The sequence below is a fragment of the Sus scrofa genome, chromosome 6, assembly GCF_054392235.1.
Source record: "Sus scrofa isolate SSC_HxYL_T2T_F1_AM1 chromosome 6, Sscrofa_HxYL_maternal_Yorkshire_Landrace_v2.0, whole genome shotgun sequence".
NCBI lineage: Eukaryota > Metazoa > Chordata > Mammalia > Artiodactyla > Suidae > Sus > Sus scrofa.
The window spans coordinates 157,779,709-157,803,463 of NC_139388.1; the positions used below are offsets into that span (position 1 = coordinate 157,779,709).

The 23,755-nt window shown below is 42.5% G+C and overlaps 1 long non-coding RNA gene across 1 annotated transcript in view; it reads right to left on the bottom strand.

The window, feature by feature from the left end:
- The window catches only part of LOC146402933 (uncharacterized), a 71,263-nt gene that overhangs the window by 2,976 nt on the left and 44,532 nt on the right, over positions 1-23,755 (bottom strand). The gene's annotated exons all lie outside the window — the stretch shown is intronic.

Here is a 23,755-nt window from a genome sequence, read left to right on the forward strand (position 1 = left end):
TCTTCCTGATGGGTCATTATTTCCCCCATATGGGCCAGTTTTCTAAACTGCAGCCCATGATATTCTTCTAAAACACAAATCAGATCATGTTATTCACCTGGATGAACTATTCAGTAGTTCCTCAGTTTTCCTAGAATAGAATTAAAATGTTCAATAAGACCTTATATTACGCAGCTCCTACATCTCTTTTTAGCCTCATCTCAACCCACTCCTCCTCGTCCTACCTGACACTTCAGCCACTCTGAAAGACTTGTAGTTCCCTGAAGAAACTGAATAGGCTTTTGCATGTGTGTGCTTTACCTCCAGCTCCTCCCACTTCTTTTAGCTGATGCATTCTTACTCATCCATCAGGACTCCACTCATAAGCCACTATCTCCTTTAGTCCATCTTGCCACCCCCACCCTCACTCAGTTTGGAATAGGTATCCCTCCTTTGTGTTTTCATAACCCCTGGGTTTATCTCTACTGTATTACGTATCGTGATGTATTGTTATTTCCATGATACTTGTCTATTTCTCCCTGTTCTATGAGTTTTTAAAGAACAAAGATTAAATCTCATTCATCATGGTCTCCTTGGTGCCTAGCACAAACAATGACAAAGATGGTGCTCAAAACATGCTTGTAGAGGAAATGAATGAGGGGACAAGGCCAGTTCCGTGTGGAGTGGGATTCAGTGGGATTACCCTTTCCCAGTCTTTGACACCATACTTCCTTTAATGCAGACTAGGATGGCTTTGACATTTTAGACATCACTCTTTGTATATGTTGTTTCGTTTGGCTATTGTAATATGAATATCCCTGCTCCCAGTCTTGAGTTTTCCTCTTTTCTCTACTGTACAAAGTGTGATAGCTGAGCTTCCATTTCAGGCCATGATGGAGTGACAGGATCCAGACATATTTTCCCATCATAAACAATAAAAAAACTGGAAAAAAATTATGAAACAACTGTTTTAAGACATTGAACAACAGACAATATAGTACTGTGAGTCCCAGGAAAAGGGAAAAGGGGAAATTAGTGAGGTAAGCCCTTGACCTTCTGCCTAGAATCACTTTCTGGATCTCATTGCAGAGAAGGGAATCCTAAGCAGAGCACAGGAGATCTGGGAGGCTGAGGTAGCTCAAAATTGTGGAGCAGAGTTTCAAAGAAAATAGAGAAATATAGAAAAAAGATACTTTAGAGTATTTGCTGAGTATTAATTCATGTATGCCTAGGGCACAGAACCATGAGACCAGGCAATAGATGGCTGCAGAGCTGAGTAATTCACAGAGCTCACGGAATTGGGAGACTCCAACCACTAATAGTAGAAAATCCATAGATCACCAGGGACTTTCAGTGGAGACCAGAGAGGTGCCATGCATTAGTAGGGGGTTAACTGTCTCTAAAGTAAAGGCTTCTCTAGACTTGCCTTTAAAAGTCTTAAAAAGAAGTCTAGAAGGGATCAAGCCAATCAGCCGTTAACTTTCCCTGCTACAACAAAGCTCAACACTCTTTAAAGGATAACCACAAAATCCAGAAATTCAACATAAAACCCAATACTCAGTATCTACTAAAAAATAACTAGAAATGCCAAGAAGTAAGCAAATGTGATCTGTAATCAGAAAAAAAAATCAATTTAAACAGACTCAGAAATGATAGAATTGCAGAGAAGGATTTGAAGCAGCTACTAAATTATATGGATTTTTTTCAAAAGTAAACATGAATATAGTGAGGAGAGAGATGAAAGATTAATAAAAATATGAAATGAACTTCTAGAGATTAAAAATATATGTTGATGAAAACTTCTCTGGAAAGATTAGGGGTATATTATATATTGCATAAGAAAATATTAGTAAACCTGAAGACGTGGTAATAGAATCTATCCAAATGAATCACATAAAAGAAAATAACTGAAAAAAATAACTAACAGTGTCTTAGTGACATTTGAGATAATTTTGAAGTGGTCTAACCTAGAATTACAGAAGGAGAGTCTAAGGCAAGGCAAAGCAGAAAAATATATGAAAACATAAGAGGTAAAAAATCCCAAATTTGATGAAAAATATAAGCTCAATGAACCTCAATTGAGATAACAAAGATAATCCAGGGCACATTATAACCAAAATTTTGAATACAAGTGGTAATGAGAAAATCTTAAATGTAACCCAAGGGGGGGGGGGGGAATAAGACCCATTATTTATAGAGGAACAAAGATTAAAGAAAATGAGTATAGGCTTCTAATCTGAAACTATCTAAGAAGACAATTGTTAAAGTGCTGAATAAATGAAGGAAAAAAACCAGTATTGACTTAAAATTTTATAGCCAATGAAAACAGTCTTCAAAAATGAAGACATAAAGACTTCCACACAAGTACCATTTCTTGCCAGAAGTCCTGAACTATAAGAAATATTGAAGGCTGGCCTTTAGACATAAGGAAAATTTCAACAGATAAGATAACTTGGATGTAGAAAAGAAATGAAGAATGCAAACTATGGTAAATGTTGGAATAAATATGAAATACTTTTTATTTCTTAATTTTTTTTTGGTCTTTTGTCTTTTTTAGGGCCACACTCACAGCATATGGAGGTTCCCACGCTATGGGTCTAATTGGAGCTATAAGCTGACAGGCTATGTCAGAACCACAGCAATGCCAGATCTGAGCCACATCTGCGTCCTACAGCACAGCTCACAGCAATGCCAGATCCTTAACTCACTGAACGAGGCCAGGGATTGAACTCACAACCTCATGGTTCCTAGTCGGATTCGTATCCTCTGTGCCACGACGGGAACTCCTATTTCTTAATTTCTTTAAAGTAATTTGATTCTTAAAAGTAAGATTATAGTAATATATTTGGGGGCTATGATATATGTAGAGGTAAAATATAGAACAAAGAACAGGAGGGGAAAATGAAAGTATATTATATTACAGTTTTTCTGTGTGAAATAAATTATATTACATGTAATATAAATTATACTACATGTAATATAAATTTAATGTGTGAAGTAAATATTATGAAATATATTACAGTTTTTATATAATATTATTTAAAGGTAAGATTTTGATAAGTTACAGAAACAGTAAGCTATACAGCAGGGATGGCAATTTTTTTTTTTGTAAAGGGTCAGAGAGTAAATAGTTTAGGCTTGTGGGTGAGATGGTCACTGTCACAACTACTCAACTCTGCCTTTATAGCCTGAAAATCATTAGCTAGATAGCTGTAGACAATACACAAATGATTAAATGAGACCGTGTTTCAATCAAACTTTTATTTATAAAAGTACATGGTGGGTCAGATTTGACGACAGGCTGTAGTTTGCAAATCCCTGCCTGCAGAAACAACTGAAAATAAACTAAAATAGTATTCTTATATGCTGGTAATGGAGAGAAAGTAGAATACTCAATCTAAAGGAAATCAAAGACAAAGAATGACCAAAGGACAGAGGGGACAAATAGAAAACAAATAGCAAGATGGCAGATTGAAGTACAATAATATTGCAATTACATTAAATGTAAATAGTGGAAACACAAATTGAAAGGCAGATATTAACTAGATTGAAAAACGCAAGCCTCAACAATATACTGTTAGAGACCTCTTTACCTATAAAGGCAAAGAGTAAAAAGGCAGAAAAACATGCTGTGAAAACCCCAATCTTAAGAAATCTAGACTGGACATAATGATATCAGACAAAGTAGATTTCAACAAAAAGGATATGACCAGGGATAAAATGGGATGTTTCATAAGGACAGAAGGGTCCGTTCATCAAAAAGACATGATAACTCCAACCCTAGCTCTCCAAAATACATGAAGCAAAACCTGAGAGAACATAAAGGGGAATGTTCTCCCCCCACCCCTTCCCCCCTTCCTCCCTCCCCCTCCCTCCTCTTTCCCTCCCCCTCCCCCTTTCCCTCTTTTCCTCTGTCCACTCTCTTCTCCCTCTACAGATCTGTCTATATTTGTCACATATAAAGAAATATAGTGGATTCAACAAAGGTATCAACATTGATATTTATGGAACGTTCCACCCAACAACATCAGAATGTACTTGCTTTTCAAGTGCAATACCTACCATATACAAGGAAATAAATACCAATACCAGTAAATTTAAAACTATTAAGATCAGGTGGAGTAAACCCTTTGACCACAATTAAAAATACTTTGGAAATAATATTTCCAGACGTATATGTGGAAAATTCTCAATTGTTTGGAAATTAAACAAAACAGTTCTCTACAACCCATTGGTCAGAAAATAAATCATAAAATATGTTAGAAAATATATTGTACTGAACGGAAATGACAACATGTTCCAAAGTTTGTGAAATGCAGTTAAGGCAGTGATCAGGGAGAAATTTATGGTTTTATGTGCTTATATTAGAAAATTAGAAATGTCCAAAGTCAGTGACCCTCCCTTAAGAAGCTAGAAAAAGAAAACTGCTTCCAACCTAAATATGTAGAAGCAAAGAAATAATAAAAATAAAAGCCAAAAGCAATGGCAGAAAACAGAATAATCATCTTAGAGAAATCAATGACTTTAAAAACTTTAAAAAATATATAAACAAATGGATAAATCTCTAGTAGACTCATCAAAAAGGAGATGAAGAAGGCATAAATGATCAATAGCAGGAATAAATGGAGGGCATCATTACAAATCCTACAGAAATTTAAAGAACAATAAAGCAGTAGTATAAGCAATCTTATAACAAAATTAAAAAAAAACCTGTATTGCCTGAAATCAACTATAGAACTTGAAATTATTAAAACTTTTCCATATATTAAAAATAAAGACTTCCAAGGTAAATTATATCAAACATTTAAGGGGGAAATAATACCAGTCCTACCTAAATTGTTTCAGAAAAGATTGGAGGAGGAACTACTTGACAACTCACTTTATAAGGCTAGACTTATCTTGCTGTCAAAACCAAAGACTTTATAAAAAAAAAAAAAACCCATACAAACTAATATCCTTCATGATATCAGTGTAAAAGACCTTTTAAAAATATCAAATAAAATGCAGAAATATATTTTAAAAGGGTAATATGCCATATCCAAGTGGGATTTATTCCAGGAGGACAGAGTTGGTTTAACATTTAAGAATTGTTTAATATGATTGAACATATAACAGAAAAAAAAGAGAAACAGTTACTGGATGCAGAAAACATATTTGAAAAAATTTATATTCATTTATTATTTTTAAAAAAGAGAGAAAATACCTCTGAACCTAAGACTAGAAGGAAACTTCCTCCACCACCTGATAAAGAGCATTTTTGAAAATCTTACAGCTAATGTACATGAAGGTGAAACACCGAATGCTTTCATCCTAAGATCAGAAACAAGACCATCAACTTATTAACTTAAATGAGAACACCAAAAAATTACAGAAAATAGATCTTAGATCTAAATGTAAAAGCTAAAACTACAAATTTCCAGAAGAAAACATTGAGCAAAATTTTGCAACCTTTATGGTAACAAATATTTCTGTATTAGGATGCAAACAGTATAAAAACAATTAGATAAATCAGACTTAATGAAAAATTAAAACTGCTATTCCAAAGACAACATCGAAAGAATAATAAGGTATCCCACAGCCTGGGAAAAATAGCTGTCATAGATAATTCTAACAAAGGACAAGTATTAGTGTATACAAAGAACGCTTAAAACATAGGACAAAAAAATATGTTTTAAGTGAGCAAAGAACTAGATCAGATACTTTCCAAAAGAAGATATAGGAGTGGTCAGTAAGATTGAGAATATACTCAACATTATTAGTCATTAGGGAAATGTCAGTTAAAACCACAGTGAGACACCAGGACACAGTATTAGACTGGCAGTATCAAGGATGTGGATTAACTAACAATTAAGTGTGTTGCTGGTGGTAAGAAAACCAGTACAACCACTCTGAGAAAAAGGCTTTTTCTTATAAAGTTAAACATATACCTGTATAACTACCCTATACCATAGCAATTCCACTTCAAGTTATTTACATAAGAGAAATGAAAACATGTGTTCACACCAAGATTGTACGCAAATGTTCATAACAGCTTTGTTGATGCTTTTCCCAAACTGGAAAGAACCCAAATCACCGCCAACAGATGAAAGGATAAACACATTTTGGTATATCCATACAATGAGACACTACCCATCAAATCAAGCCAACAACCAAGCAGTCTACTGAAATATGCAACCACATGGAGGAAGCTAAAATACCATTCTGTACAAAAGTGTGTATCCTGTGTAATTCCATTCATACGAGACTCTAAACAGACAAACCTAATTTACAGTGACAGAAAGTTGTTTGACCTTTACTTACCCTCCGTGGTATGTGTAGGTTGCTTGGTAGGATGGGCAGAAGGAAACTTTTTAGGGAGTTCCCGCCATGGCGCAGCGGTTAAAGAACCCAACTAGTATCCACAAGGATGTGAGTTTGACCCCTGGCCTCACTCAGTGGGTTAAGGATCCAGCATTGCTGTGAGCTGTGGTGTAGGGCACAGATGTGGCTCGATCCCGCATTGCTGTTGCTGTGGCTATGGTGGAGGCCGGCAACTGTAGCTCTGATTCCACCCCTAGTCAGGAAACTTTTTAGGTCATGGTGGTGGAGATCTTGACTGTGGAGGTGATTATGTGGGTGTATACATTTGTCAAAGCTGATTAAACTGTACAACAGGCGTCTTTTATTGTATGTTAATGACATTCCACAAACCCAGGCTTCAAGCAGTCTGCTCAAAGGTTCCGAAGTCAGGGTCCCTTAGGTGTCTGAAGATTGCCCTGTGAACCCCTTCTTCTTTGTTCTGTGAATTTCTCCTCCACCTCAGTTCTCACCCACTGCTCACTCTCACATCCCTGCCCCCTCAGAACGGTTTCCATTCTCTAGCGTGTTTCACAGGAAAACCCCAGCATCCTCCTCCTCTCCTCATCCCCCAGGACACTGCCAATCCAGAAGGGTTCTGTCAGAGCCTTTTACTAAAGGTTTGGTGATGAAGTAGGGAAGGCACATCACAAGAGAGGAGACAGATAAAGCTAAATGTCGGCAGCATGTCGGTGGCATTCGTCCTCCACCCCCTGGAGGCAGAGACTCAGCGCATCCCCACTCTTGGCTGCAGCCAGCTTTTGTGGGGCCTGCCATGTTCCTTTCTCCCCCAAGTTCAAGTACTAAGCCTCTGACAAGGCCTGACAATGAGAAAATCCCCAAGTCCTCCTAGGTTATAAAATTTTAAAAACATAAATCTCCTCTCCCATCAAGATGAGTCCTGCCACCTACCTTTGCAGAGCCTAATAAACCAATTAATGTAATTTCTTGAGCAAAAGAGGATTTATTTCCTAAAATGAAGTTTTTCTAAATTTGCTCTGCCACCTACCTTTGCAGAGCCTAATAAACCAATGAATATAATTTCTCAAGCAAAAGAGGATTTATTTCCTAAAATGAAGTTTTTCTAAATTTGTGTTTTTCACCTGGATGATGATTAAAAATGCAGATAAACTGTGTCCACACCGATGCAACAAGTAAGAATTTCTTGGCCCAGAACGTGGGCATCTGCACTTTTTAAGTAGCACATCACCTCACCAAACACCCCGCCTTGATTTTTTTAGGCAGTTTAAAACAAAAAAATTCTCCTTGTTTTGTGATTAATAAATCCTCTCAATGTGTCTCCAATAAATGTGCTTTCCACCAAGGGTCTCTCACCCTTGATTTCAGTAGTTAATACTTGAATTGTACATATAAGACTGTTTCTCTCCCATTTTCCATCTTTATTTTTTTTTTCATCTTTCGTCTTTTTAGGGCTGCACCCACGGCATATGGAAGTTCCCAGGCTAGGGGTCGAATTGGAGCTGAAGCCGCTGGCCTAGCCACAGCCACAGCAACATGGCTGGCATCCAAGCCGCCTCTGTGACGTACACCACAGCTCACGGCAACGCTGGATCCCTAACCTACTGAGCGAGGCCAGGGATGGAACCTGTGTCCTCATGAATGTTAGATTTGTTTCCGCTGAGCCACAGCAGGAACTCTCCATCTTCCATCTTCATAGCCCACCTTTGGATCAACAGCAGAATAATATTATAGTGGAGGTGGAGGAACCACAAAAATGCTGTTGTGTCATGGGCCTCCCTCTGGGTTTCCAGATTGTGTTTTACTTTGGAGGCCTGGGAAATGTCTTAAAACCCCATAATATGAAGTCTGCCTATAGCTCCTTAAAGCACAAAGTTACTCCAAACAAACATCACTGCTCTTAACCACACAGTATTGTGGGCTGTCCATGCCAGCAGGAAGTTTCTGAAAACATGAATTACCCTCTAGGATCTTTAGATCAGTGAGATCTAATTGAAGTTGTTAGACAAAGTTCTGGAAAAGCTGTCTCGGCGTGTGCTTCCTGGAGAGCCAAGATGTGCTTTGGGGGAAACCTTGACATAACAAATGACAGAACTTTCCCCAAGGTTCCCAGATGTTCTCTAGCAGTCGTAGAAGTCTGCCAAGAACTAAATTTCATTGAGGGGGGATGCTCTTATCGGCAAGCAGTGATCAAGAATCCACACCAAGCATGTGGCTTGCTGTGAATCAAGTTTTCACAGCTCTACATTTGCCATTCCAGTAACTGATTACAGCACGATGCTCTTCGCTGCCCCCAGATCCTGCTGAGCTGCTTTGATCGCTTAGGGGCTGTGAACGCAGAGACTGAGGCATAGAGGAATTAAACTCCATCTTTCACAAGGCTTTCAGGGGCACGTTTTTTCTCTTCTCATGCAAAGGATGGTTTTCTCCTGGTTCAGAGACCACTGTACTTTGTAAACTTCCTTCTCATCTTTTAAGTGTAAATACTATGTTTGTACTTTCCTACTGCAACCGTTGAGTCTCAGTGAATATTGTTGAGGTGTTAGATTTCGCTAACCAAGAGGATGTTACCCTCAGAAATCCTGTGGATAATTAACAGCAGCTACCATTTATTTTGTGCTTCTAGGTTAATGTCATCTTATGTGTTCATGATGGGCTTCCATCCTCAACAGAATTCCATGGAAAAGGGTCTGTGGTCACCCTCATTCTGCAGAAGAGGATAATGAGGCAAAGTTGTCAATGCAGAGTGAGGGCTGGGAGGTCCAACTTCAAAGTGCTCATGCCTGAATACAATGTTATACGTATTCGGCAAAGATTGGCTGAGTGTCTGCTATGTGCCAGGCACTGTGATAGATGCCGAGGATATAGCATGAACAAGGAGATGTGATCCCTACCCCTATGGGGCTGACATAGTATTTCACTTCTATTATGGAAACTTTTTTTCCCCCTTTTTTACAACTGCACCTGCAGCATGTAGAAGTTCCCAGGACAGGGGTCAAATCAGAGCTGCAGCTGCAGGCCTATGCCACAACACTGGATCTGAGCCATATCTGAAACCTTGTGGCATCAGCTCGTGGCAAAATGCTGGATCCTTAACCTGCTGAGGGAGGCCAAGGATCAAACCTGCATCCTCAGGGACACTATGTTGGGTTCTTAACCCACTGAGCCACAGTGAAACGCCGTGTCATGGATACTTGTTGATAATTTACCTAACCAATCTCTGTGGTGGACTGTTTCTATTTTCTCTGATTTAACGCCCTTTGAAAAATCACGCTGTGAGGGACAGCACTCTGATTCATCTATTTTCCAAGCCTTTTGCTTATTCCATGAGGAGAGCTTCTCAGAGTGGGAATTGGACAGTTAAAGGTATAAATGTTCATTCAAGTTGTTAACACATATTGCCATTTTACCCTCAGAAAAAGTATAATGATTTACACTCCCATCAGCTTCAGCAGTTTCTGAGAATGTCCATTTTACCACACCCTTGCCTGCACTGAGTATTCTTTCTCTCTCTTTCTAATCCTATCTGTCTGATAAACATCACCTTCCTAGCTCTGGAACAACAAACTCTACTGACTTAATTTTATTTAGAGAAAAAGAGATGTCCCTGACTCAGAGTAGCTGAAGAAGGATAACTGGCTTTAAAAACACCTCCCATATCCTCATAATCAAATAGAAGAGTCCAGCACGTCCTTCCTGGTGCGTGTGGATATATGATTATTTAGCTCTCAGTTATTTCAGAGAAGCGCACGAAGTGCTTACTGGTCACTCTGTGGGGCAGCTCATCTGCATGTCCACACCTTGTAACTAGAGAGCCTGGGAGCAGTTGGCTTCTCTGCGAGCACCTTGCTCAGCCCAGACGGAATTGGAAACTCTACTGGAGTGACATTTGATCTGGCCCTTTTCAGAGCCTTCCTTGTGCTACCTCTTTTAATTAGATGTAGTTTCTCCCTTTTGGGGATTTCCAGAGCACATTCTGTCCCCTTGTGATGACACTAAACACATCCAGTCCTGGGCAGTGTGTCCTTTCCTTAGCTCTCTGACCAGAGTAATAGGGTCAAACCTGTCGTATAGATCTGCTAAAAAAACACATACAGGAGTTCCCGTCGTGGCGCAGTGGTTAACGAATCCGACTAGGAACCATGAGGTTGCGGGTTTGGTCCCTTCCCTTGCTCAGTGGGTTAACGATCCGGCGTTGCCGTGAGCTGTGGTGTAGGTTGCAGACGCGGCTCGGATCCCGTGTTGCTGTGGCTCTGGCTTAGGCCAGGGGCTATAGCTCCGATTCGACCCCTAGCCTGGGAACCTCCATATGCCGCGGGAGCGGCCCAAGAAATAGCAAAAAAGAAAAAAAAAACAAAAAACACATGCAGTGCTCTTAGCCTGGCACCTGGTGCAGAAACACCTTCAACACGTACTTGTGGAGTGAAAGAATGAATAGTCAACACACTGTAAATCTTGGATCTGTTAACTGCTGACAAGTGTTTGTAATATTAATTGGAAGGATTTGTGAAAAGGCCAGGACCGGTGGCTCTTTCTCCAGAGATTGCAATTCAGAAGGTTTAGGGCGGAGGCCCAGGAATCAAGGTAACTCTGGGTCAGGTGGTCTGGAAACTACACCTAACTCAGAATTTTGGTTACTTGTGAGTTGCACCGTGGCCAGGACAATATGACCTCCATCTCTACATGACCCTGCATCTGTCCATCCCAGTCCTGGACGGGCAGTAAGTGCTCAAGGGCAGGGAACCTGCATTTTGACCTCGTTGTGTGGAAGAGGTATTGTTTCCAGACTTACTAATATGAGGCAAACAAAGAACTGATGCTTCTAAACTGTGTGAAGACAACAGCATGGATGTGTCTCGCAACCATAACGATGAACAAAACAATCCAGTCTCAGTGTGAAGGCTAAAAACTGGCATAACTGTCACCCATGGCGAAGGAAGTCAGTCAGTGAGCAGGAATGGGAGGAGGGATTCTGGGGTGCTGTAGTGTTCCATTTCTTGATCTGGGTGACATTTACACAAATGTCTTTAATCATGAAAATTCAATTATATCATTATATGTTAGTTTTTTAAAAAAAATGTTGTAGAGCCTTGTCTCTCCCCAGTCACGATCTCAAAACTGTAGCCACTGTTGTCCTGTAGCAGAATTTGCCCAAGGCTGATGTTCTTTGACGCCCCCTCAACAGGGCCATGTTCTGAGCACTACGATGTGCCACTGTCTGGGTGAATCCCCATGATTATTCTAATATAATCCCCCCTCCCTGAGGGGGGAAACTGAGGCTTGGAGAGTTAGTTCCTTGTCTGAAGTCACATAGCAAGTAAGTGAGGAGGCACGAACAATTGCAAGACCTGGGACCCTTCCAACCAGCTCAGCACTGGGATGGGGGAAAGGAGCTGGGAAGCTCCTCTCAGCCTGCTGGGACAGGTGAGGCATGGAACCCGTTGTCAGTGTTGGCCTGTGTGTGTTGCCAGCAGATTCCTGATTATAGGTAATTGCATAAAACAGAGGAGATTTTTCCCTTGTAAGTAGATATTATAAATATAGGATATTAAATAACCCTGACTTCATCCCCAGCCAATCAGCCCCCTCCAGTTTGCATGCTGCGTATGTACAGCATGACTCAAAGGGCCCTCAGGCAGTGGGTGGGTTAAAAATCAATCAAACAATAATAATTTTCATAAGTGAGAACTCCTTGGCTTCCCTGTTGGCAGTTTGGTTATTCATGAGTCATGAATTTCCTTTTAAGGATAAGATTTACCATAGAGCATGGCTAGTTATAGGGAATACGTAACATCCACTATCTGATGAGGAACGTGTTATTAAAACATTACCTAATGATAGATTTACCTGATAAAAAATACTGAGGATTAAACAAAAAGATTGGGAAGGGACTAGGGAGGGAGTGCATGGAATGGAAAAGTGAATAGGAATCAACCATGATATGAAGGTTAATAAAAAAAAAAAAAAAAGGTGTGTGTGTGTGTGTCTGGAGGTGAGTGTTGAAATATTCCCTACTGTAATAATTAAGAGAGAGACAGAGAGGAGAAAGAGAGAGTGAAAATGAACATTGGAAAAGGTTAATATGTTATTGTGTTGTTAGAATATGCAGGCACTGGGCTCGTTATCTTCCATGCATCCTCACTTTTTTCTCATGAAACTCCTGGGGCTCACTCACTATCATCCCCATTTCTCAGATTCCAGCCAGCATTGCAACATGCTAAAAGCACAGACCCTGGAGAGTGTCTGAGTTTGCATCTCAGCTTCCCATTTAATAGCTGTGAAACCTTCATTATTTGCCTCAGTCTTCTCATCTGTGGAATGAAGGTCATGGTAATTCTGCCCACCTTCTAAGGGTTGTTTAGAACACTGAAGTAATTAATAAATAAAGCACTTGTAAACTCAATAAATTCAGCTGCTCTTTCAAGCTCAAGAATTAGAGGTCAGAAATTAAATCATTTTTTTCATGTGCTTTTTGGCCATCTGTACATCTTCCTTGGGAAAATGTCTATTCAGGTCTTTTGCCCATTTTTCAATTGGGTTGTTGACTTTTTTGCTGTTGAGTTGTATAAGTTGCTTGTATATTCTAGAGATTAAGACCTTGTCAGTTGCATCATTTGAAAAAATGCTCAACATCACTGATTATTAGAGAAATGCACATCAAAACCACCACGAGATACCACCTCACACCAGTCAGAATGGCCACCATTAGTAAGTCCACAAATAGCAAATGCTGGAGGGAACCCTCCTGCACTTTTGGTGGGAATGTAAGCTGGTACAGCCACTATGGAGAGTAGTATGGAGGTACCTTAGAAAACTGTACGTAGAACTACCATATGATCCAGCAATCTCACTCTTGGGCATATATCTGGACAAAACTTTCCTTAAAAAAGACACATGCACCCGCATGTTCATTGCAGCACTATTCACAATAGCCAAGACATGGAAACAACCCAAATGTCCATCAACAGATGATTGGATTCGGAAGAGGTGGTATATATACACAATGGAATGCTACACAGCCATAAAAAAGAATGACATAATGCCATTTGCAGCAACATGGATGGAACTAGAGACTCTCATCCTGAGTGAAGTAAGTCAGAAAGAGAAAGACAAATACCATATGATATCACTTGTATCTGGATTCTAATATACAGCACAAAGGAACCTTTCCACAGAAAGAAAAATCATGGACTTGGAGAATAGACTTGTGGTTGCCAAGGGGGAGGGGGAGGGAGTGGGGTGGTTGGGGAGCTTGGGGTTAACAGATGCAAACTATTACCTTTGGAATGGATTAGCATTGAGATCCTGCTGTGTAGCACTGGGAACTGTGTCTAGTCACTTATGATGGAACATGATAATGTGAGAAAATAGAATGTGTGCATGTATGTGTAACTGGGTCACCATTCTGTACAGTAGAAAAAAAATTGTATTGGGGAAATCATTAAAAAAATAAAATTTAATTTAAAAAAAAGAAATTAAATTCCTTGCCCAAGGTCAAAGAATGACAAAGTGTCAGGGCTGGGATTTGAACACCGATCTGTCTTGAGCCCCCATGTGCTCTCAACCCACCCTTCTTTGGCAGATGGGAGCAGTAATGGCACTAAAGAGACATGCCAGAGTGTGTTTTCCTAAGACACAGGATGCCAACACCCACCATTTGAATCAAACAACCCCAGATTTATGGACCATTTTATAAACATAGAGTACTATCTAGAAGCAACCCCAGAGGTCATCTCATCCAAAGACTTCAAAATCCCAACTCGGGGACCCTTTCATTTTCTAGAAATGTGTTTTGTTCATCCTTCATAGTGTTGATTGGTGCAGCGGTATGACAATTTTTGAATGACTTGCCAAAATGAAAAATTGCAGTACTTTGTAAGAAAACTAAGATTTATATCTTCTCTAGAAACGCTGGAGGATCTGGACCCATATCCGACTATGTAATGGTCAGTTGTACTCCACTGCCTATATCGCTCTATGAGTGTATTCTCAACACTCCCTACTGTCTTTTGCATCTGATCAACTTCACTCATTTTTATCCCCGTGACAGCCCATCAGATGCAGGACACCAGGACCCAAGCCCTCTGAACTTCCTTTCCTCAGATGAACTCAGTGAGAGTGGTATCTTTGTCCACCCTTCAGGCTGGCTCCCTCTTCTGAAACCTTGCATTTATTCAGTTCCCTCTCAAACAATGGGTCTCTGAGAGAAGCAAATTCCCTGAGAGGTCTGGCCAGCACTCAGTACTGGGGGACATTTGACTCAAGACATCCCTTGAGGTATTCTGAGCACTCCCATCAGAGGTCCCACTGTTGCACCAGCCTCACCAGATCAAGGAGGACTTCCATGCTGCTCTCCTTTGCTTCCTGGCAACCAGGAAGCCTGGTCTGTCCCGGGATACTTGTCTGCCCCAGGGTCCAAACTGGGCACTTGAGAAACCTTTTGCCTAAGGTTACCTGGTTCTCTAGCCATGAGGTCATGTTGTCTCTCTGGTGCTAGAAGTATCAGGGTTTGCTCTTGACCACACAGTCAAGCCTGTCTCGAGCAGATGTTGCCAGATCACAGCAACACTCAACTTGTCCACTGAGTTCCAAAGGGAAGGTGACACTAACCTTGTTTTCAACACCAGTTTATCTCATTAAATCTTCATAACTACTCTGTGAGGCAGGTGTTAGGATCCCCATTTTACAGAGAGGGAAACAGAGGCAGAGCAAGCTTACTATCTTGGCCAATGACATATCTAATTCCAAAGCTCTATGCTCTGTCTAGCAAGTATAATGGAATAAGGAGCATAATGAACGCTCTGTGAGACAGGAGGAGACTCAGAAAAGGGGCGATGACTGAGAGGATCAGGGGGGCTCCATAGAGGAGTAAAGTGGAACAGAGCCTTGAAAATGGAGGGTCTTTATGGGACAAGGAAGAGCATAGACGGAGGCCACAGGAATACAAAGTCTCAGAGGTGGAAAATCTTGGGATATGACATTTAATCCACCTGGCTTGGAACATCTTTGCAGCAATTAAAAGTGAGGAAAGGTTAGATTATGGGGGTACCTTGACTGTCACGCAGGGGGGTTGGACCAAGAAGCACTGGGGAATCCTGGACAGAGTTTAATAGTGACTAGTCTTAATCCTGCACCCCAGAGACATATTCCTTCCCTCCTTTCCTTCTTCTGCCTCTTCCTCCCTCTGTTGTTGAGTTCTCTTACCATAGACGGGCTTTAGGGTGAGGGTTGAGGGAGGTAGCCTGAGATAGGAGAAAATCCCTAGGCTTTAGTGATTGATCACCCCTGGAGCAAACAGATTTGAGAATTATTCATGGAGAGGAGGGCCTTTGGCCTGAGACAGGAAAGACAGATGAGGTGTCAGCACTCAAGAGATGTGGGTAAAGGGCATCCCAACCCCAGGTGGAGAAGCCAGTGTAAACAAAGACGGGGCAGGAATTTAGCAGGGACATTTGGGGAAGAGGGACTAATTTACTCTTCCTAAAACGGAAATGTGAGTGGGAGGGAGGTGTGAAGGGGATATAAGGCAGGGATGGTTTGGGCAAGTGTCAAGCTAAGGAGCTCTTATCTAGTCTGAGGCACAGAGGGAGGCCAGGAAGGACTGGGAAGAAGGGAGTGATGCTGATGTCCTCGATAACAGTCTGCAGGATGGATGGAGGAGAGGCAAGGAGAGACCAGAGACAGATACCAAATAGAAAATTGGCCCAGCATTTCATCTGAGATGTGATGGGTGTATGAACTAGGATGGCGGCCCTGGGAACGTTGAGTTCTTTCTAGCTTGAGGATCAGGAATAGTGTCTCCTGGTCATAAACAGGACACATTCTTGTCATAATCATCATTGTCATTTTTGTTGTTGTTGCCCTCTTCCTCCCCTCCCCTCCCCTCCCCCCCTTCCCCTCTCCTCCTCCTCACCTCTTCCTCTTCCCCCCTCCTCCTTCTTCCTCCTATTCTCTTTGTCTTCCTCTTTCCTCCTTTTCTATGATTATTTACATCTTAATAATCCTACCAGACTTGCTTTCACAATCATTTTTTCATGTGGTTGTTTTTGGATTTTGACCTTTTTCAACTCTGTGAGAATTAGAATTGGATTCTGCCAGGAGTTAGAGAAACCCCCACATGGTAAAGCTTCTTTCTCTCTCTGGTCATGGTCACGTGGGCAGCACAGGGCTCGGGTAGCCACTCCCTGGTAAGCCGCTGTCTTACTGCTCTGCCATCCTCATGGCTTCCACCTCGTGATGCAGGGGGGTTGCGCAGGCTTGAATCATTAGATCCATTTGTCAGGCCAGAGAGTGGCACAAGAGGACACTTCCTGGAATTTGCCCACTCCAGTTCTATTTACTTCTTTTTTTTTCATATTTTTATTTTTATTTTATTTTTTTCTGCTTTTAAAGGCCGCACCCATGCCATATGGAGGTTCTCAGGCTAGGGGTCGAATCGGAACTGTAGATGCAGGCTTATGCCACAGCCACAGCAATGTGGGATCCGAGCCACATCTGAGACCTACACCACAGCTCACAGCAACGCCAGATCCTTAACCCACTAAGGCCAGGGATCGAACCTGCATCCTCATGGATGCTATCAGATTCGTTAACCACTGAGCCAGGGCAGGAAGTCCTAAATTTTTTAAATTATAGTTGATTTACAATGTTCTGTTAATTTCTGCTATACAGCAAAGTGACCCAGTTTCATATATATATTCTTTTTCTCATATTATCTTCTATCATGTTCCATCACAAATGATTGGATCTAGTTCCCCAGGCTATACAGTAGGACCCCATTGCTTATCCACTACAAATGCAATAGTTTGCATCTACTAGCCCCAAATTCCTGATCTATCCAACTCCCACCCCCTCCCCCTTGGCAGTTCTGTTTACTTCCGATTAACTAGGCCTTGGCCACACTGCCAGATTTAGAGCTGGAGATACTGGGCAATGAAGGTTTTATTCTGGGTCACCATTTGCTGGAGTTGAGACCTATTCATGTGGCCAGGAGAGAGCTGCTCCCTGAGGGCCCATTCTGAGGCCCATGCAGAGAAAATCCATTGTGTCTCCTGTAACACTGGGCCCCAGCAAACGTGTCCTCACCACTGACTGAGTGGGTCTGTGCTGGATAATGGGGGGAGCAGGTAGTACTGAGCATGGTATCTGCCCTGCAGAGCCTGGCATTTTCACACACTGTGGGATCTCTGAGCTGGGAGGCATCTCAGGAGTGGCCTTCTCCAGTCTTCTCTTCTCCTCCATCCTAGATGCATCATCTTCAAGTCCTGCTTACTCCCCTCCAGACTGGTGGCTCCATCTGAGGCCCCTGACTCCACAAAGCACAGTGCTCCCTTCTTACACTGAATAATATTTGCCTCCCACTAACTTTGACCCAACAGCTCCAACTTGGTTAGGGAGCAGGTCTTCCTTATTCCTCATGCTACAGAAGAGTCCATTTGCTATGTGAAGACACTTTCATGGCTGTTTGTCCATCTGTTTGTCCTCCGCTTTCCCACCCATTTTCCTCTTTTCTAGAGCACATGCACCGTGTGGTGAAGCTGACACGCTTGGGTGTCTCCAGACCTGGCTCTGACACTCCCACGGAATAGCTGTATGACCTGGAGCAACTGATTCACACTTTCTGAGCCTTCCTTTCTCCATTGTAAAATGAGGCTGATGTTTCCCACCTCACGAGGTTATTGGGAGGCTTAAGCGAGCTAATGAATGCAAAGTGCGGGGCCTGACACCAAATATAGCAGTTATTATCATTGCTAACATCTTTATGATTAAAAGAATAAAACATCTCTGGCTTTCTTCCTTCTTAGGTAAATTGTGCTGAGATATTAGGTAATAAAGTGAGAGAAACTTTTAGCCCTTTACCACTTTGGGAGGAATTAGCATAAAAATACCACTACAGTTGTGACCAGGAGCCACAATATTTGCCCCCGTGACCAGTTTCTCTGGGTTGCTCTTACTGTCCATAGAAAACTGCTTCCTGCAATTGCTAGTTGGCTGTCTCCATTTGCCCACTGCCTCCTGGGACGCTCCATCTGTTGCGATGGGCTTTGTTGTTGTTGTTAGCAGAAGCAGATTGAACCCAAATACACAAACATATTGGAGGCCACAAAGATCGTGTCTAAGTTGTGAGGGAAAAGGAGAGGTGGGAAAGCCTGGTGTCTAATTCCCACCTTAGGCCAACTGGCTGGGCGTCCGGGGATAAGTCACAGTGCCTCTCTGGACCTCTGGTTTTTGAGACCCTGTTCAGCATCCTGTGATGGGAGGAAGGAGGTGCCTTGCCCTGAATTCCCCTGGAATCCCTTTCTCCCCACCTAGGGCTGGTGCAGGTGGAAGCAGCATCTGGGTAGAGGCTGGGTGATGCCCAGGCAGCCCTGTGTGGTCTGTGAGCCAAGCAGAGCCCGCCTGCTCCCAGGGTGTGATTGTTCTTGTGATTTGGCAACACTCGGCAAACGTGTCCCATCAAGACTGAGCTAAAAATAGGTCCTGTGCCATGGGGCCCAGGAAAATCAGCAGCCTGGCACATACGGGATTGGCCAACTAGGCAGCAGTAAACAGCCACCACCATCCCAGGGATCCAGGGACCAAAGAGAAGAGATCTGGTTCATTTTTCCACTTGTATCCTCTTTCCCCACCCTCCTCCTGCACCCTACCCACCTTAGAACCACTGCCTTCCTCTGCCTTTCCTCTGTCCACATCTCCCCTGCTTCTGGGTAAACTGACATTTGCAGAGGGGCTGAAGGTGGGTGTGATATACTGGAAAGAGCTGATGTGTAGACATCAGTGGACTTGGGTTCAAAATCCTGACTTTGCTGTCTTCTGGCTGTTGAACCCCGAGTGACCCCTTGGAGTCTCAGTTGCTTCTGTAATAGAGTGGTGCTCAGTATACCTATTTCTAGGAATTGTTATGAATCCTGAAAGCAGCAAGTGGCTAGAGCAGCGGTTCAAGAAATGTATCATGCATCTGAATCACCTGGGTTGGTGGAGAGCTTGTTAAGAATGAGATAGCTGGGCCCCGGCTCCCGGTTTTCTGATTCGGTGGGTCTAGTTAGGCCTGCATTCCTGCAAGTTACCAGGTGATCCTTACACTGCTCTTCCAGGGATCACCACCAGGTCAGGAGTTAAGTATATGAGGTCCTCAGACAGACCACGATGGGTTTGCCTTCTGGCCCTGCCACCTCCAGGAGAGAGGGACTTTGGGCCATTCCTAAATCTTATCTGAAAAGTGGGGGTGATAATCATTCTGACTTTATAGTGTTGATGTAAGGAATTAAGGGAGTTAATGCATATAAAGCACTTAAAACAGAGTCTGGAGAACAGCAAGCATGGAGTAAACACTAGCTTTTATTAGTGTCACGGAGTCTACACAGAATAGGAGTTCAATACGCATTCTCTGCGCCACCCCTTTCCTCCCTTCCTCCCTCCTTCCCCCCTTCCCCTCTCCCCTCCCTCCCTTCCTCCCTCTCCCTCTGTTCACCCTTCTCCCCCTCCCTCCCTCCCCCTCCCCCCTCTTTCTTCCTCCCTCCCCCCAACCCTGCGGTCTTTGTTGGCTGCACTCAATATCTCAGTTTCTACACTGCCCCTCCCAGGATGGATTTGTTCTGGGCACCACCTCTTCGGGTAGAAGGGCAAGCTTACGCTGGGAGGATTTGGGGCACAGATTGAATATCAAAACTAGAAATCACCCAAGAACCTGAAGCCCCCGGACTGGAGTGGGATTACCCAAGGGGGTGCAGTCCAGAGGGGTAGAAGGAAACAGAGACCCAGGTTTCCTGACTTTCCAGCCAGGACACAGTCCAGGACATCCTGACATGTCCCCAGAGGCAGCGCCAGCCACCCCCACGTGTGCTTGGGGAACACCCAGCTCCCCACCTCCGACTTCTGCACCGATGCTGGGCATTTGGGTTGTTTCTCTTTTGACTGTGTGTGATTGAAGATGACATGGCTATAAACATCTAACATCTGAGTATAAATGACTGTTTTCTTTTGGATTTTTTTCTCCCTTGGGTTAATGTCCTCAGAGTGGAATTCCTGGGTCCAAAATCATAGCCAGTGTTGTAGCTAGAAGAAAACTAGTCTTTGCAACGCTTCCAGGGGAAGAAACGTTTTATTTCCCAGAAACCATTAGATGGCTTAGGATGCTGGAGTGTGAAGCAAGTTAGGGAGCTGGAAGGAGAGCCCAGGGCTGAATCTTCGAGTCAGCAGAGGGAGGTGGCTCTGGCTGAGAGCAAGGAGTTCGGCACTGGGAGTGTGATGGCTGGCAACCACTGGCAGCTTCTCTGAGAAATGGTGTTTAGACTTGTGCTTCACAAACATTAATGGGCATTAGCATTCTTGCAGGGTCTTGTTAATATGCAGAATCTGATTCAGTAGGCCTGGGGTGGGGCCCAAGAGTCTGCATTTCTAATAAGCATCAGGTGATGCTAATTTGGCTGATCCATGGAGCATGCTTTGAGCAGCCAAAGTTCAGGTTACCCTGCCTTTACTCATGCTATTCCCCTGTCTAACCCACCATTCCCACTATTTTCCAGACATAGCTCGAGACTTACTCCGGACTGGCCTCACCAGCCTGGATTAGTTACCTTGTACCTACATTTGTCACAGCCCTGATCAGGCTGTACTAAACTGTCCATCCCCTACTCTTCCTGGGCATGGACTAGTCTGATTCATCACTATTCCCAGCACCTAGGAGAATACCTATCATGATATTAGACTAATTATTGTTACTAGGTAAGCGAATGGGTAAATGTATGAATGACTGGATGGGTGCTACATTAATAACTGACTGTGAGGGGAGTGGAGTAGGAAGTAATGAGTTAGGAAAAGCATGGTGAACAATTAGATTTGGCCTGAAGATCATTCCTGTCGATGTGGAGACTTCTGAACCTTATGCACTTACTGAAATCTCACAGTCAGTGGTCTTTTTCTGAGTTTTGTTTTTGTTTTTATTTTTTTGTTTTTGTTTGTTTGTTTGTTTGCTTTTTAGGGCCACACTTGCAGCATATGGAAATTCACAGGCGAGTTGTTCAGGGGTCGAATAGGAGCTGCAGCTGCTGGCCTGTGACACGGCCACAGCAATGTGGGATCCGAGCTACGGCTGTGCCTGCACCACAGCTCATGGCAATGCTGGATCCTTAACCCCCTGAGCAAGGGCAGGGATCAAACCTGCATCCTGATGGAGACTAGTCAGGCTCGTTACTGCTGAACTGCAATGGGAACTCCCCTCCTCTGATCCTTGCCAGCTTTTTCTACACCCTCAACAGTGCTGACCCTGAACCAAGAATGAACTCAGATAAATGAATAAGATCCAGGAAGCTTAGAGGTCCCTCACAGGGTGGCTCTAATAAATACCAGAAAACAAAAAGCAGGTGTTGGCAATCTTTCTCCTGCCCAAAGAGTTATTTATACAAGTTTCCAAAGCAATCCCCTTCATCGCTTTTACATGCCTATTACACGGTTCTCCGCAGGGAAAGATCTGGAGTTGGTTAGCTCAGTGGATTTGACAGTGAGTTCTTCAAAGCCAAGGGCAATGGGAGCATTCCCCCTCCTCTGTTCCATGGCTGCAGGCTGACTGCCCAGTCCTGGCCAGTGGGAGCCATGATCCTGTTAGTCCCAGTGATTAGAGAAGAGCATGGGTGAGTGCAAATCCATCCTTCATACCCACGATGGAAAGAGGTGCCATGAAGAATGAACTTGAACTTTGACTTCGGACAACCCTAGGAAGGAAACATGGATACCTCACTCGCCAAGTGTATAAATTTTTAAAAATTTTTAAATTTTGAAATAATTTCAAATTACAGAGAAATGGCAAGAATAATACAGGGAACTCTGCTCAGATTCACCAATTTTTACCATTTTTGCCACATTGCCTATCTTGTTCTCTATCTTAATTTTTTGTGTTAGTCCCTCCGATTGAAGAGGACAGACATTCATCAACAACAAAGTTTGCATTCAGGAGTTCCTGTCGTGGCCCGGCAGAAACGAATCTGACTAGCATCCATGAGGGCGTAAGTTCGGTCCTGACCTCTCTCAGTGGGTTAAGGATGTGGCACTGCTGTGAGCAGTGGTATAAGTCACAGATGCAGTTTAGATCTGGCGTAGGCCAGTGGCTACGGCTGCGATTCGACCCCTAACATGGGAACCTCCATATGCTGCAGTAGCAGCCCTAAAAAGACAAACACAAAACAACAAAATTACACTCAGAAACCAACAAAAATGATCTGAAACAAAAAACTAAGATGAAAAGTTGTTCAAAAGTCTCAAAACTAAATAAATGTAAAAGAAATGAGTAAGCTTTATTTTTTATTTCTTTTAGAAATTTTGAGGAGCAAGATGTGTTTTATTTATTTAATTTTCTTTTTAGGGCCACACCCACAGCATATGGAAGTTCCCAGGTTAGGGGTTGAATGGGAGCTATAGCTGCCGGCCTACACCACAGTCGCAGAAATCCCAGATCTGAGCTTCTATGACCTATACCACAGCTCACAGCAACACTGGATCCTTAACCCACTGAGTGAAGCCAGGGATCAAACTGGAGTCCTCATGAGTACTAGTCAGGTTCTTAACCCACTGAGCCACAATGGGAACTCCCATAATATAAATAAACTTTAAAATGCCACAGCTTGTAGGTTTTTTAGCATTTATGCTTCTAAAATTATTACAGCTTAAAACTGTACTATGATTTTGCAGACACTCTGTAATATCGTATAATAATATAAATTTATTTTTGGAGCCACTCGAGAGTAGATTGCATATATCATCATGCTGCATACATCACACCTTTTAGGACTTTAGTGTATACGACCTAAGAATGAGGATGTTTTCTTTTTGTTGTTGTTGTTGTGCTTTGCTTTATTGCATTTAGCAGATATTACATTTTTACAGATTGGTTTGTGGCAATCTTGCACTGCCAGGGTTCGTGTTTTTTAACAATAAAGTATTTTTTTTTCTTTTTGGGGCCACACCTGTGGCATATGGAAGTTCCCAGGCTGGGAGTCGAATCAGAGCTGCAGCTGCTGGCCTATGCCACAGCCACAGCAATGCCAGATCCAAGCCACATCTGTGGCCTACACTGCAGCTTATTGCAACACCAGATCCTTAACCCACTAAGCAAGGCCAGGGATCAAACCTGCAGAGGATATTTTCTTAATATAACCTCAGTGCAGTTGCAGGAACTTTAACATTAATAGAATAATTTAGATACAGTCTATGATCCAGTTTTTTTTTTCAATTAGACCAATAATGTCTTTTATAGAAGGTGTTTTTGTTTTTTTTTTTTTTCGCTCCAGTAACTGGAGTAATTCCTGGTATGTTTATTTCTATTTGTATTCAGCTTTACATTTTCCTTGTTGATTTAATTTTATTTTTTGAATATTTAAAACGTGAACATGCTTCCAAAGTCAAAGCTCTCCTAAAAAGTAGACTCAGGGATGTTCTTTCTCACGGTCCTTTCAATCTCCCTCCCTCA